The sequence below is a fragment of the Dasypus novemcinctus genome, chromosome 25 (assembly GCF_030445035.2).
Source record: "Dasypus novemcinctus isolate mDasNov1 chromosome 25, mDasNov1.1.hap2, whole genome shotgun sequence".
Classification (NCBI taxonomy): Eukaryota; Metazoa; Chordata; class Mammalia; order Cingulata; family Dasypodidae; genus Dasypus; species Dasypus novemcinctus.
Genome location: NC_080697.1, coordinates 12,641,767 through 12,652,824, shown reverse-complemented (window position 1 = coordinate 12,652,824; position 11,058 = coordinate 12,641,767). Strand labels below are relative to the sequence as shown.

At 37.1% G+C, this 11,058-nt stretch overlaps 1 pseudogene; it reads right to left on the bottom strand.

Annotated features, from left to right (window-relative positions):
• Nucleotides 1-8,605: 8,605 nt before the first annotated feature.
• LOC105744390 (tropomyosin alpha-3 chain pseudogene) lies at nucleotides 8,606-9,176 on the bottom strand (annotated as a pseudogene).
• Nucleotides 9,177-11,058: the final 1,882 nt, after the last annotated feature.

Sequence of the window (11,058 nt, the reverse complement as noted above, 5' to 3'; positions counted from 1 at the left end):
TCTTCACCACTGACTTCTTCTGGATTTTTTATTAGACATTTATTATAACTTCTTACTAGAGCTTCCAGTCTCGTGTTTTCAAATTTTTAGCCTTGTCAGTCTGAACTCTTCATAATTTCATCATATGTATTTTCCTGTTTCCTTATTCTGTTTTCAGCTGTGTCTAATCTTCTATGTAATGCTTATACTAAGTTTGTAATGTCTAGAAGTTGTATATATAAAAGTGCTATTACACTTTTTCAAATGTATTTGTTTATTCTTTATGATATCTTTTTTCTAGCTCATAATGATGTTTAAATCCTTAAACCATTTTTACAAAATATATTCTGTTTTTCAATTTAATATCTGAATATGTGTTACACTAATATCGATGTCTCTTTTAGCTTCCATCTATCATTTATCTTTCTTCAGTTCTATACAAATAATTGATTTCTTTTATAAACTTGATCTGTGGGAATTCTTTGAGAACCTAAATGAAATTATACTCTTTCAGAGAGGATTTAATTTTAGCTTTTCAGTACCTTGGGGGAACTAACATAGAGTTCTGTCAATTAAATTCTTCCCTGGAATGTTTTGGGATACAGGCAAGTTTTTTCATGATATAAAGAAAATGCATATATGACTTTTTCGTGAAGTAATATATGCTTATATGATTTTTAATCTAGCCTCAAAACCTAGACATAAAATTGTCCCTCTTGTGGCCTTTTGTACCTCTAATTTTTGTTTGCAGTTATATTGAAGAAGTACAGATTCAGGCAAGTTTATGTGAGACTGTCCTGATAAACTCTCTACTTTGGATGCCCCTAGATCTTATCTTACTTATGACATTGAAATTTGTGACGTTAGAAATTTGAAAGCTCAATATTTCCAGGGATTGTCGGAAACCCTCAAAGTGAAAGTTATTTTTTGGATACCACTCATTTTCCAGTGGTAGTATCATTTATAAGGTTCTGAGTTTTACTTTGTTTTTGACATTGTCTTCCACAATTATCTTCCATTTGTGCCTGGTCAACAATGTGTTTTCAATGTTTTTTCCTTTCTCATCAGCATCTTTATTTATGGCAATAAAGAAGGCCATTCAGGGTTCTGGTCTATCATGCTGTTAGAAATAGAAATAGAAGGCTATCTTTCTCCATAACAAAATGTTGTGACATCAAAATACATTCATTTCATGCTTTGAGGACAAATGAAATCTTTTATTTTATCCATTGTTAATATACAGAAAACTTGCTGATGTTTATTTGTCTTTTATTCAACTCAATTACCTTATCAAGTATAGTACTTTTAAATGAGTTTGTTAGGGATACAGTGATGTTAGTCCTAAGATTGCTTTATTCTAATTTCCATTAGATTTTCATGTAATGTAATAATCAAATACAATCTTAAATAGTTTAATCTCTTTTTTTGCATTCTACCATTGACTTGAATATTGTCTTTATTGGAGTACTTTTAAATTTTAAAAAATGATACATTTATACTTTGGTTTTTAATTTAGTATTTTTTAAAATTTGTCAAATATCATTTTTAGTCCTTTGAAGTGAACTCTTGATTTTTCCTCCTATCTACCTCCTTCCTACATGGTCTCCATTTAGAAAGTAATGCTTAGAGTATGAGAATATACACTGAACTGATTTTAAAAATAAAGAATCTTAACCAACTGAAAGAGCTCTCAATGGTCAAAGCTGAAGCAATTTGAGCAAAAATAAATAAATTAAAAAGTAGGTATTGGATTATAACCGAAAGTATAAAATAAATATTCATGAGTGCATATTGAGAGAAATAAATGATTGAATTAATAAATGGGCGAGAAGAGACAAATTTGTTTGCAGAAGAATTCCAAATAAATTATGTAGATTCTATCCCCTTAAGGAGGGATCATATAACTTCCCACCTCTCAAGTGTGGGATGCACATATTGACTTCCCTCCCACAACAGTACAGTATGGTAAGGAGGGAAAAGAGTAACTTCACAGTGAAGAAAGCTGACAAACACTACATTAGCCTGAAGATCAAGGCCAACATCAATAGTTATAAATCATGTTGATAGTATGTACCCTGATATGACATGATGGAAATGACACTTTACCTCTGTTATCTTCCTTCCCCAAACTCCTAAATTCAGTCTAATACGAGAAAAACATCAGACAGATCCTAGTAGGAGGTCATTCTACAATATACCTGAGCAGTACTTGTCAAAAATGTCAAGGTCATCAAAAACGAGAAAGTCTAACAAACTGTCACAGCTAAGAGTAGCCTAAGAAGACATGACAAATAAATGTAATGGGCTATCCTGGATGAGATCCTGGAATAGAAAAAGGACTTTAGATTAAAAAAATAAAGAAATCTGGAAAATGTATGTACTTTATATAATAACAATGTAGCAGTATTGGTTCATTGTTTGTAACGAGTTTACTACACTAATGTAAGATGTTAATAATAGCAGAAAATGCGGAGGAGAGGGTGGAGTTAAGTAGTAATGTGGAAACTCGGCTATCTGCTCAATTTTTCTCTAAACCTAAAAGGGTTCTAAAAATAAACTCTATTAATAAAATAAATAAATAAAGCAAGTGAAATGAATAGGGCTGATGTTTTTCCAGGAATGTTGTTGCAAATTCAACTCTGAATATCTCTTGGCTCCTCAGATATATTACCATTCCATTTGTTTTATATCCTGAATATGGTAATACTACTTAATTACTAATGATTACCTACAAGTTACTCTGGAATCATTACATCATAATAGGGGGGCATCCTCCAATTTATAGTACAAGTGAACATCTTTAAACAAAGAACTAGGTAATTGAAATAATAATTATCCATCACATTTATTATAGCCTGTGAAGGGTGTGAGTTCTCTAACTTAGTGGAAACATGAACTTTTATAAATATTGAATGATAATTAATCAAAGTGAAATACTTTGCTCCAAGACATAAACTTTAATTCTTCAGAAAATTAATTGAACGTAAAGTCATATTTTTGTAGGTTGGGGTAACTATTCATTAATACCAAGGGACATTTACAATTACACAACTTTAGGAACATTTAATAGAAATGCAGACTCACAGAGCTGGAAGGGAGAATATCTGTTTCAAGTCTCTCATTTACCTGATTAAGGAAAGAGATCAAATGACCTGGCCATTGTCGTTTGTATTATTTGTCATGGAAGTCAGCATTCATTTTGTTTTCTTTCACTGCAGCTTAGAATTTGAAGCCAAAAGATTTGGGTTTGGGTCCCAAAGGTGGCCCTCATGAGCTGAATCAGAATAGACTGGCCCTTTAACATTTATTTTTCTAAGTATTAGTTTTCTTCATTATGAAATTTGGACAAGGATGATAATGATAATAATGCTCTGAGTGTTTCATAATGCTGTTTAAGTTTCATACAACATTATATACTGGAAGGAACTTTTAAAACCCTAAAGCAAAATAAAACTTATTAATACTATTTTATTTTTATTGAATTTGATTGACGGTTTCCCACCTCTGATTTTCTTGTTCTAAATAAATAAATTAGATAAATCTAAGCCAGAAATCCAGTTCTTAGAGAATTTTAAAATTAATTTTACTAAGGTTTGGATAGATGGCACACATTTCTTTTTTTTTTTCTTGCTGCTTTCTGGATAATTTTATTTATTATACTTTACAGTGCTGTCAGTAGCAGAGAGTGTTTGTTTCTCTATGCATTAGACTGCCCTGACTCTTTTTTCCTTATTATAGTAACTCTCTCTTCCAAGGGCTTCTACAAAGTACCTTCTACTGGTTTTCCTTCTAGTCATATGATCAGTGCTTTGCAGTCTTTCCCTGCTCCTATACTTAGACAGTGATTTTAGTCTGAGTTCTCAGTTTGGTGTCCTTATCTTCTCATTACTCATATTCTTCCTGAATGACTTCAGTTGATTTCCATGGGTCTAATTTTAAAGCATACACTTATGGTCCTTAAATTTTTATCTCTAACCCAGACCATTCTCTTGTATTTCATACTCATAAAACTAAGTGCCTGCAGGAATTTCTTCCTGAGTCTCAAAACAGTACTGAAGTCCAAATAACCAAAGATACAGTCAAGATCCCATATTCATTTCCATAACCTCTCTTCCAACTTTCAACCCATATTAACTTGCTGGCTGAATCCAAAATCTGGAAATTACCTGAAAAATCCTCCTCTTTTTACATATTCATGTCTAATTAATTGTGGAACACATCCCATTGAGTTTATTTCCTGAAAAACTATTAAAGCTGTCCCTTCTTCTGCATCTCCACATTCTCTGCTTTGGCCAAGTTCCCATCATCCCTCTCCTGTACCTTTACAATAGCTTCCTAGCTCCAGTGACTGACTAGGGCAATTCCCCCATGTAATTCATGCATTTTCCCATGTTTGTAAATTACGTGCCATGTCATATATTTTAGTTTCATTGGCTGTTCAAGCAAAACCATACAATGAGTTGGCTTAAACAGTGGGGATTTATTAGCTCATGGTATTGAGGCTTGGAAAAATTCCAAAACCAGGCATTATCAAGGTAATTCTTTCTCCCTGAAGATTGGTGTTCTGGGGCTGGCTGCCGGTGATCCTTGGTCTTGGGCTCCTCTGTCACATGGCAATGCATGTGGAGGCCCCTCCTGGCCTCTCCCTTTTCTTCCTACATATGGGAATTCATTTGACAAACACAAAAATGTAAAATGATAGAAAATTCCCTTGGCACATATTGCATGAATAGTTTTAATGTAATTAACAAATATTTAGGCCTATGGAAACTGGCATTTTTATTAATATAGAGTATGAACAACTTCATTGCTTTTCAAAAAGAATTAAGTGGAAGAGAGTATTGAGTAGAAATCCTTGGCCCTTACTCCCTTCTAATGAAGGGATATTTAGACTTGACAATAAATTGAAGAATTCTTTCCAAAAACATTTATTTAAGTGTCACTTGAACATTTTCCCTATGATGTCTTCTCAGACAAACTTCTGGTCACTCATGCTCTACCATGAGAAAGGTGTCGTTAAGGTTGGGACTGCTAATGAACTCTGTGGAAACACATTCAGCATCTGGCAGACATTCCAAGGTGAAAGCCAAGCAGATGGCTAATTTAATATAATCTAAGTGACTTTGGATCAGATAAAGCAATTGAATTAACAGCACTTTAACTTCACATATATCAGTTACCAGGCATTCCTACCGTTTCATTCCAATAGGCATTTCTTCAGGATGGAAATCAATGTTAATTGCAAGCTCATATGGTGATGTTTATATCTGTAAAATGTGTGGTTAAATAGCATATTAAAAACATGTGAGAATGAATATTAGGATTGGGAGAAAGGTTTAATAGAGAATAAATCACGTCCTTAAACTTGTTTTATTGATTTTAAGTCACAAATTGTGTTCTATCTATTGTGACTACTATATTAATCTCAATTTTATTCAGACTCTTTCTATTAGACCACAGGGATTTATGTTTGATACATAGTGACCTTCAACTTGTTCTCCTGTGGGACAGGATTATGTGTATGGGGAGGCTGATGGTGGGAGGAGAGAAAGAGACAGCGAGACAGGGGGAGAGAGAGTGAGAGAGAAAGAGAAATTGATTTTAAATTTGTTACCCAAGAGTTCTTACGTTTTTAATACTCTTTGTGCTTGTCAAAATATATATTAACCTTATTTTATAGAGAGAGATTCATGTGCAACAAGTCATTTTAGATAATTAGTCTTAAGTAAATAATCAGTCTCATTTAACCAGTAAGTAGAAGTATTCCTGGAATTGATGGGGATTTAGCTGTAGTGTAAGGACATGGGTATTGTAGTTGGAAAGACCAAGGTTTAAATTCTGGCTCTATGGTTTACCAACTGTTCAAAATCATGCAGTTACTTTAATTTTCCTTTGTCTCAAGTTTATCATCAGTCAAATGAGATGGTAAAATCTACCACTATGCCTATTGAGAGGACTACATGATATGTTGCTTATAATTAATGAAATGGTATAGGAGGAGTTCAACATCTTTCCACCATCATCACCTTAGCATGATAGCCATCATTTTTATTTGTTTTTATGAATAAATAGAGGACAAGATCATAGACTAAAGTGGACAAACACATGGACACTGAAGCCAGACTGGGTACACATTTCAGCGTCACCACTTACTAGTTGGCCAGGCATTTATACATATCCTGTCTCAATCCCCTTCTATATGCAAGTTAGAAAGTGTATGCACTTACCTCATAGGGTTGATGTGAAGTTTAAAGATGTTAATATATGTTAAGAGCTTTGAATAGTTCTTGACACACTGTAAGTATTATAGGAGTGTTGGGTAAACAGTAGAATGTAAGCTGCATGAAGAAGAATATTTTTAATATTTTGTTACTGTATCTCCAGGATTGTGACCAGTTCCTGGCACATATTAGAAACATAAGTATTTGTTGAATAAATGAATGATAAAATCCTTGCCTTCTGAAATCTCACAGTCTAGTAAAGACATTTACAGTCACACAGATCACAATCGAAGTATGTTCTCCATGGATGCTAAATAGCATTGTAATTATACACAGCCTCTGCCCTCAAAAGAGACTTGTGAGCAGCAAGCAAGCATTAATGAAATATGAGTGATGACTTCATAAATAATTATTGTGCCAGAGTGGAGTCATAGATCTCATTTAGACCTTGGGCAACTCAGTGAGAGAAATATTAACACTCTGTCTCAGTCTAATGAAACCTCCTGGGCATCATGATCTCCCCTGGCATCATGGCCATGGGTGGTTCTTATCAGTCCAGTTCAAATGACTACGAGGGATATAATAATACATCCCATCATATTGCACAGCCCTTTTTAGTCTAGGACATCTTTTCCCATGGCTTAACTCTCACATCTAAATAAGCAAAGGGACTGTATAAGGAGAGATAAGATCAGGGACCAACAAGTATTACACGTGTGGCCACCATTTTCAATTCTCAATTTGTAGGTGATTTTATTAACTTTTTTGGGACTTGGACATCTTGTTATATACAGGTTGTATGTGTGTATGTGTTTTGGAGGGACTGATTCTTTATTTCAAATAGAAAGTTGTGATTTTCACTATCAAAATAGTTGTATTATTTGTTTCTCTTTCTCCCAATTGGTCCCCAAAAGAGGCACACCAAAGGAGAGTACACTTTAAGGCAACAAGCAGCAGGATGCACATCTAACAGACCTCAGAAACATCACCAAAAAGGGGGACCTCGATGGGGAAGGGGTTTGTGAAAGATCAACTCACTGCCCCCTGTGAAGAGCACTCACAGCCAGAGGGGGTGGCTCTCCAATGCCAAAGAAGCAAAGTTTCAAAATGATGTAAAATGTTTAAGGAAGTTTTGTCCATAGGCTATTCAAGATTTCTCCAGCTCCGACTGATCCAAAGCATGAGATGGCGCTTTTTAGAGACAACAGCTTGAGATCCAGGAAAGGGTGATGAGATATTTCATTTAACTAAGTTAGTGGCAAAAATGTAATTTTCTTTTCTTTCCTTTTTTAACATGAGGCAGGAGAGTAAATCAGTGGTCACCCCAACGTGATCCATTCTGTGAGCTGTTGAGGTGTGAGATGGGGTTAGAGAAAGGATGGGCGAAAGATTTGGTATCAGACAGAGGTCTCAGGATATTAATTTTGTCACTTCTGATGAGAAAAATAAAATAATAACAATAATAATGTTAATAATCATAAATTTGCCCTGTGATACCTTAAAGCTGAACACTTGAACAGCCTTTTTCTTTTTTTTGGCGGGGCCTAACTCCTGGGATCCCTCTTCCTGGTTTGGCTGGTTCTTGGTATAGAGTAGTGAGTTTTCCTTTGGGCTGCGTTCAGCTCCCAGTGAGGTAGGCCCAGCCCCTTTTCCCTCCTCTCTGGAATGGGCAATACATATTAAGCTGAAAAAAATGCCTTTCAAAAGTGAGAAACGGATTCGATTGCTGCTTCTGAGCTGTGGAATTATTTCATATGTTTTCCAAACGGTTGCTACAACCACAAAAAGGGTGGATAATTACAAAAGGCACACATTGCAACATGCTTTAAAAGACACTTGCCTTGTGCTCACTGCCCTTACATGTCGTTCCCAGAGGTGCTCAGCGCCTGGCCCAGCAGCAGTCTCTGGGAGAGGCAGAGACAGTTTGATGAAAAAGACACGCGGCCAGGGGTGGGTGGGTGGAAGTACAGGAAGAGAGAAGAAAGCACGCTTCCAGTTAAAACCAGCCCTGGCTGTGAAGGTCACCTTCGGGCAGCCTGGCCTCCGGCAGAGTCGGGGTCAAAGGGAGGAGCCGCAGCAGGGCGGGCCTGGGGTGCTCTCCATCTCCTCCAGGTCCAGCCGCGTCCCGTCCAGCCCTGCATTTCAGTTTATCTTCCGAATCATCAGCTGCCTTTCCCAGCCTGGCTACCATTCTCTGGCAAACTCAGCAGGTCTCTGCCTCCTCGAATTTATCAATAAGAATCTCGATCTCTTCTTCACATTTGCCTTTTTTTTTTGACTGATTAGTTGATTTTTATAACAAATCAATTTCATTAATACATATTAATAAACCTACATTTCATCCACAGGGTACAATCAATGGTATTTGCTATAATCACATAGATGTGCATTCATCACTTCAACAATTAGTAGAGTCTTTTCATTATGTCCATAATAATAATAAACAGACAAATGAGAAATTCCTCACCTCTTCCACATTTGTCTCCCTTTGGAGAGTCCTTTTCTTCAGCAGCCCTCAGACATGCAGGTTCTGGCCCATCAGACTGACCTGCTCACCCATCTCCCTGCCCAGCTCTGCTCGTTCCGCAGGGCCTTCAATAGTCACCAACTCCCAGCCACCTCCTCAGACTTCCAATCTGCCTCTTTTGCGCTGTGCTTAGCTTCCTTGACTTGAACATCCTGGAGTTCCATGTTTTCTTCATCCTTTAAAGCCTTGTTTTCAGTAAACTTCATACCTTTCTCACTCTCAGCAGCAGCTTTCTCTGCCAGCTCCAGCTTCTGCAGGGCAGTGGCCAGGGTCCCTTGAGCGCAGCCTGCTCCTCTTCAACTCGTAGATCCCACGGTTCAAGGAGGCCATCTCAGCCTCAGGATGTTCTCGGCTGCCCTTGGCCCTCGGCTCTCTCCTGGGCATCATTGACCTGCTGCTGCAGAATCTGGGTCTTGCCTCACCGCCACGGTGGTGGTGATCCCAGCCATGGTGTCTGCCCAGCAACTGCCCATGCTCAGGTTCCGGCCTTCTATACAGTTTTCAACTTCTTAGATTAGAAAGTTTTTAAGAGGAAGATTTATGGGACATTCAGTTACTACTACTTCCACCAGGCATGCACGCATACAAGCAGTATTTGCCTTGAACTTGAAGTTGGGTGCCTGGAAGAGGTCATCCTGATTCCAGATGAGCATTTCCTTTTATGACCATAACTAACGTAAAAGATGAAAAACTACCCTGTATGGACAAATGAATGAGATAATCGTGTGAGAAGTCAGTGGTGGGGGCACATCGTAGAACTTTCTCTACTTTTAGATCCTATAAAAGACTATGACTTCTCATTGCTTTCAGTTGAACTTCTTCTAAGATCCTCATGCACATCTGGTGCCTACCTACCTCTCCAAGTGAAGCTTCAATTATATTTGTTGAATGGATGGTGGACTTGGGATTTTCTTTTACTTTTCACATTTTTTTAAATTTCTGAGCTTTCTCTCTTTTGCCAAGTACTATTGTACCCTGGCGCATATTATTTTCCATATATCTCCTTTACTTTCAATTTAATTTCTGGTTAGAGCACTGATATGAGAAGTTATGATTATGGAAACTCCTGAATTGAGGAAGGAAGAGATTCTGATGAACCAAAGAAAAGGATCAAAGATTTAGAAAGGTTTGAAGTGGAGCTACGATGAGGAGGAAGGAGGAATGGCCACGGGGCAAGCAAAGGCGTATGAGAAGTAGAAGGCATCCACGTGGGCTGTGGGTCTGAGTGCTGTGGCCAGTGCTGCCTAGCAGGGGTGGATTGGGTCTTGAGGATTGAAGAAGCTCGTTCGTGGCCCAAAACTTAAGGTAACTGTCACTACAGCTGGCCATGATGAATTGAGTGGAAACTGCTCTGAACAAGTCACCCTGCATATTCAACTTTTCAAATACACTAACAAAGCACTTTTGGAAGAATTCTAACTAGGTCAGCAATACATTGGCCATATATCACACAAACAATTCTAATGTAATTCATAAATATCTAGGCTTACGGAAATTGATGTTTTCTGTAAATATTGGAATGTGAACAACTCTCACTGCCAGTCAAAGCAGAATTAAATTTGAGGCTGAGACATATCAAGAAAAATAATAGCCATTCATATATTACAGAGTGAAAGAGGTCAAATGCTATATATTATCTGGCAGAAACAGAAACTTTCAGACCTATACTTTTACTCTGTCCTGTTATAGATGATCTGCTCTTTTGAACCATGTTCATGAAGGTCCCTTCGTGAGTCTTTCTGGAATAAATGATTCCACCGCCAGCTTTAGCTCATTTGAAAAGATCCATACTAATGCATCCTCTCAGATTCTCTTTCAAATCACGGTTCATTGCCTTTCCTGGCCCTCTTGACTGCCTTGATTATCTTTTCCAGGATTTTATCATTATGATCTCTTCAGGGGCTTCAATAACTTTAATAGGGAATCATCCAAAATTTTTTCTTGAAATGTTAATCTTGATGAGCTCAGGGCAGTGATACTACACACACACATGCACAAATATTTTCCAAATTTTCTGCAATTATTATTAATTTTACAATATTTCATCAAATTTATTTGGTCAATATTTATTGACTACCTATTGTTTACCCTTCAGTCTTTTAGGTGCTAGAGCTAGAGAGGAAACAATGATTTAATGCATGGCCTGGGCTTAATGTGGGAAGACATCAGTAAGAGCTGTGCTGATGGCTACTCTTACAAGCCAAACAGAATCTTCCGGATCTGCTGGAACAGGGTCTGTGACAGGAGCCTTTGGTCTGTCACTTGGGATGGCAAAGAAAAAGCCAAGGGGAAAGGAAGTTCAACTTTTTTGTCAATATAAGTTTCTGAGTT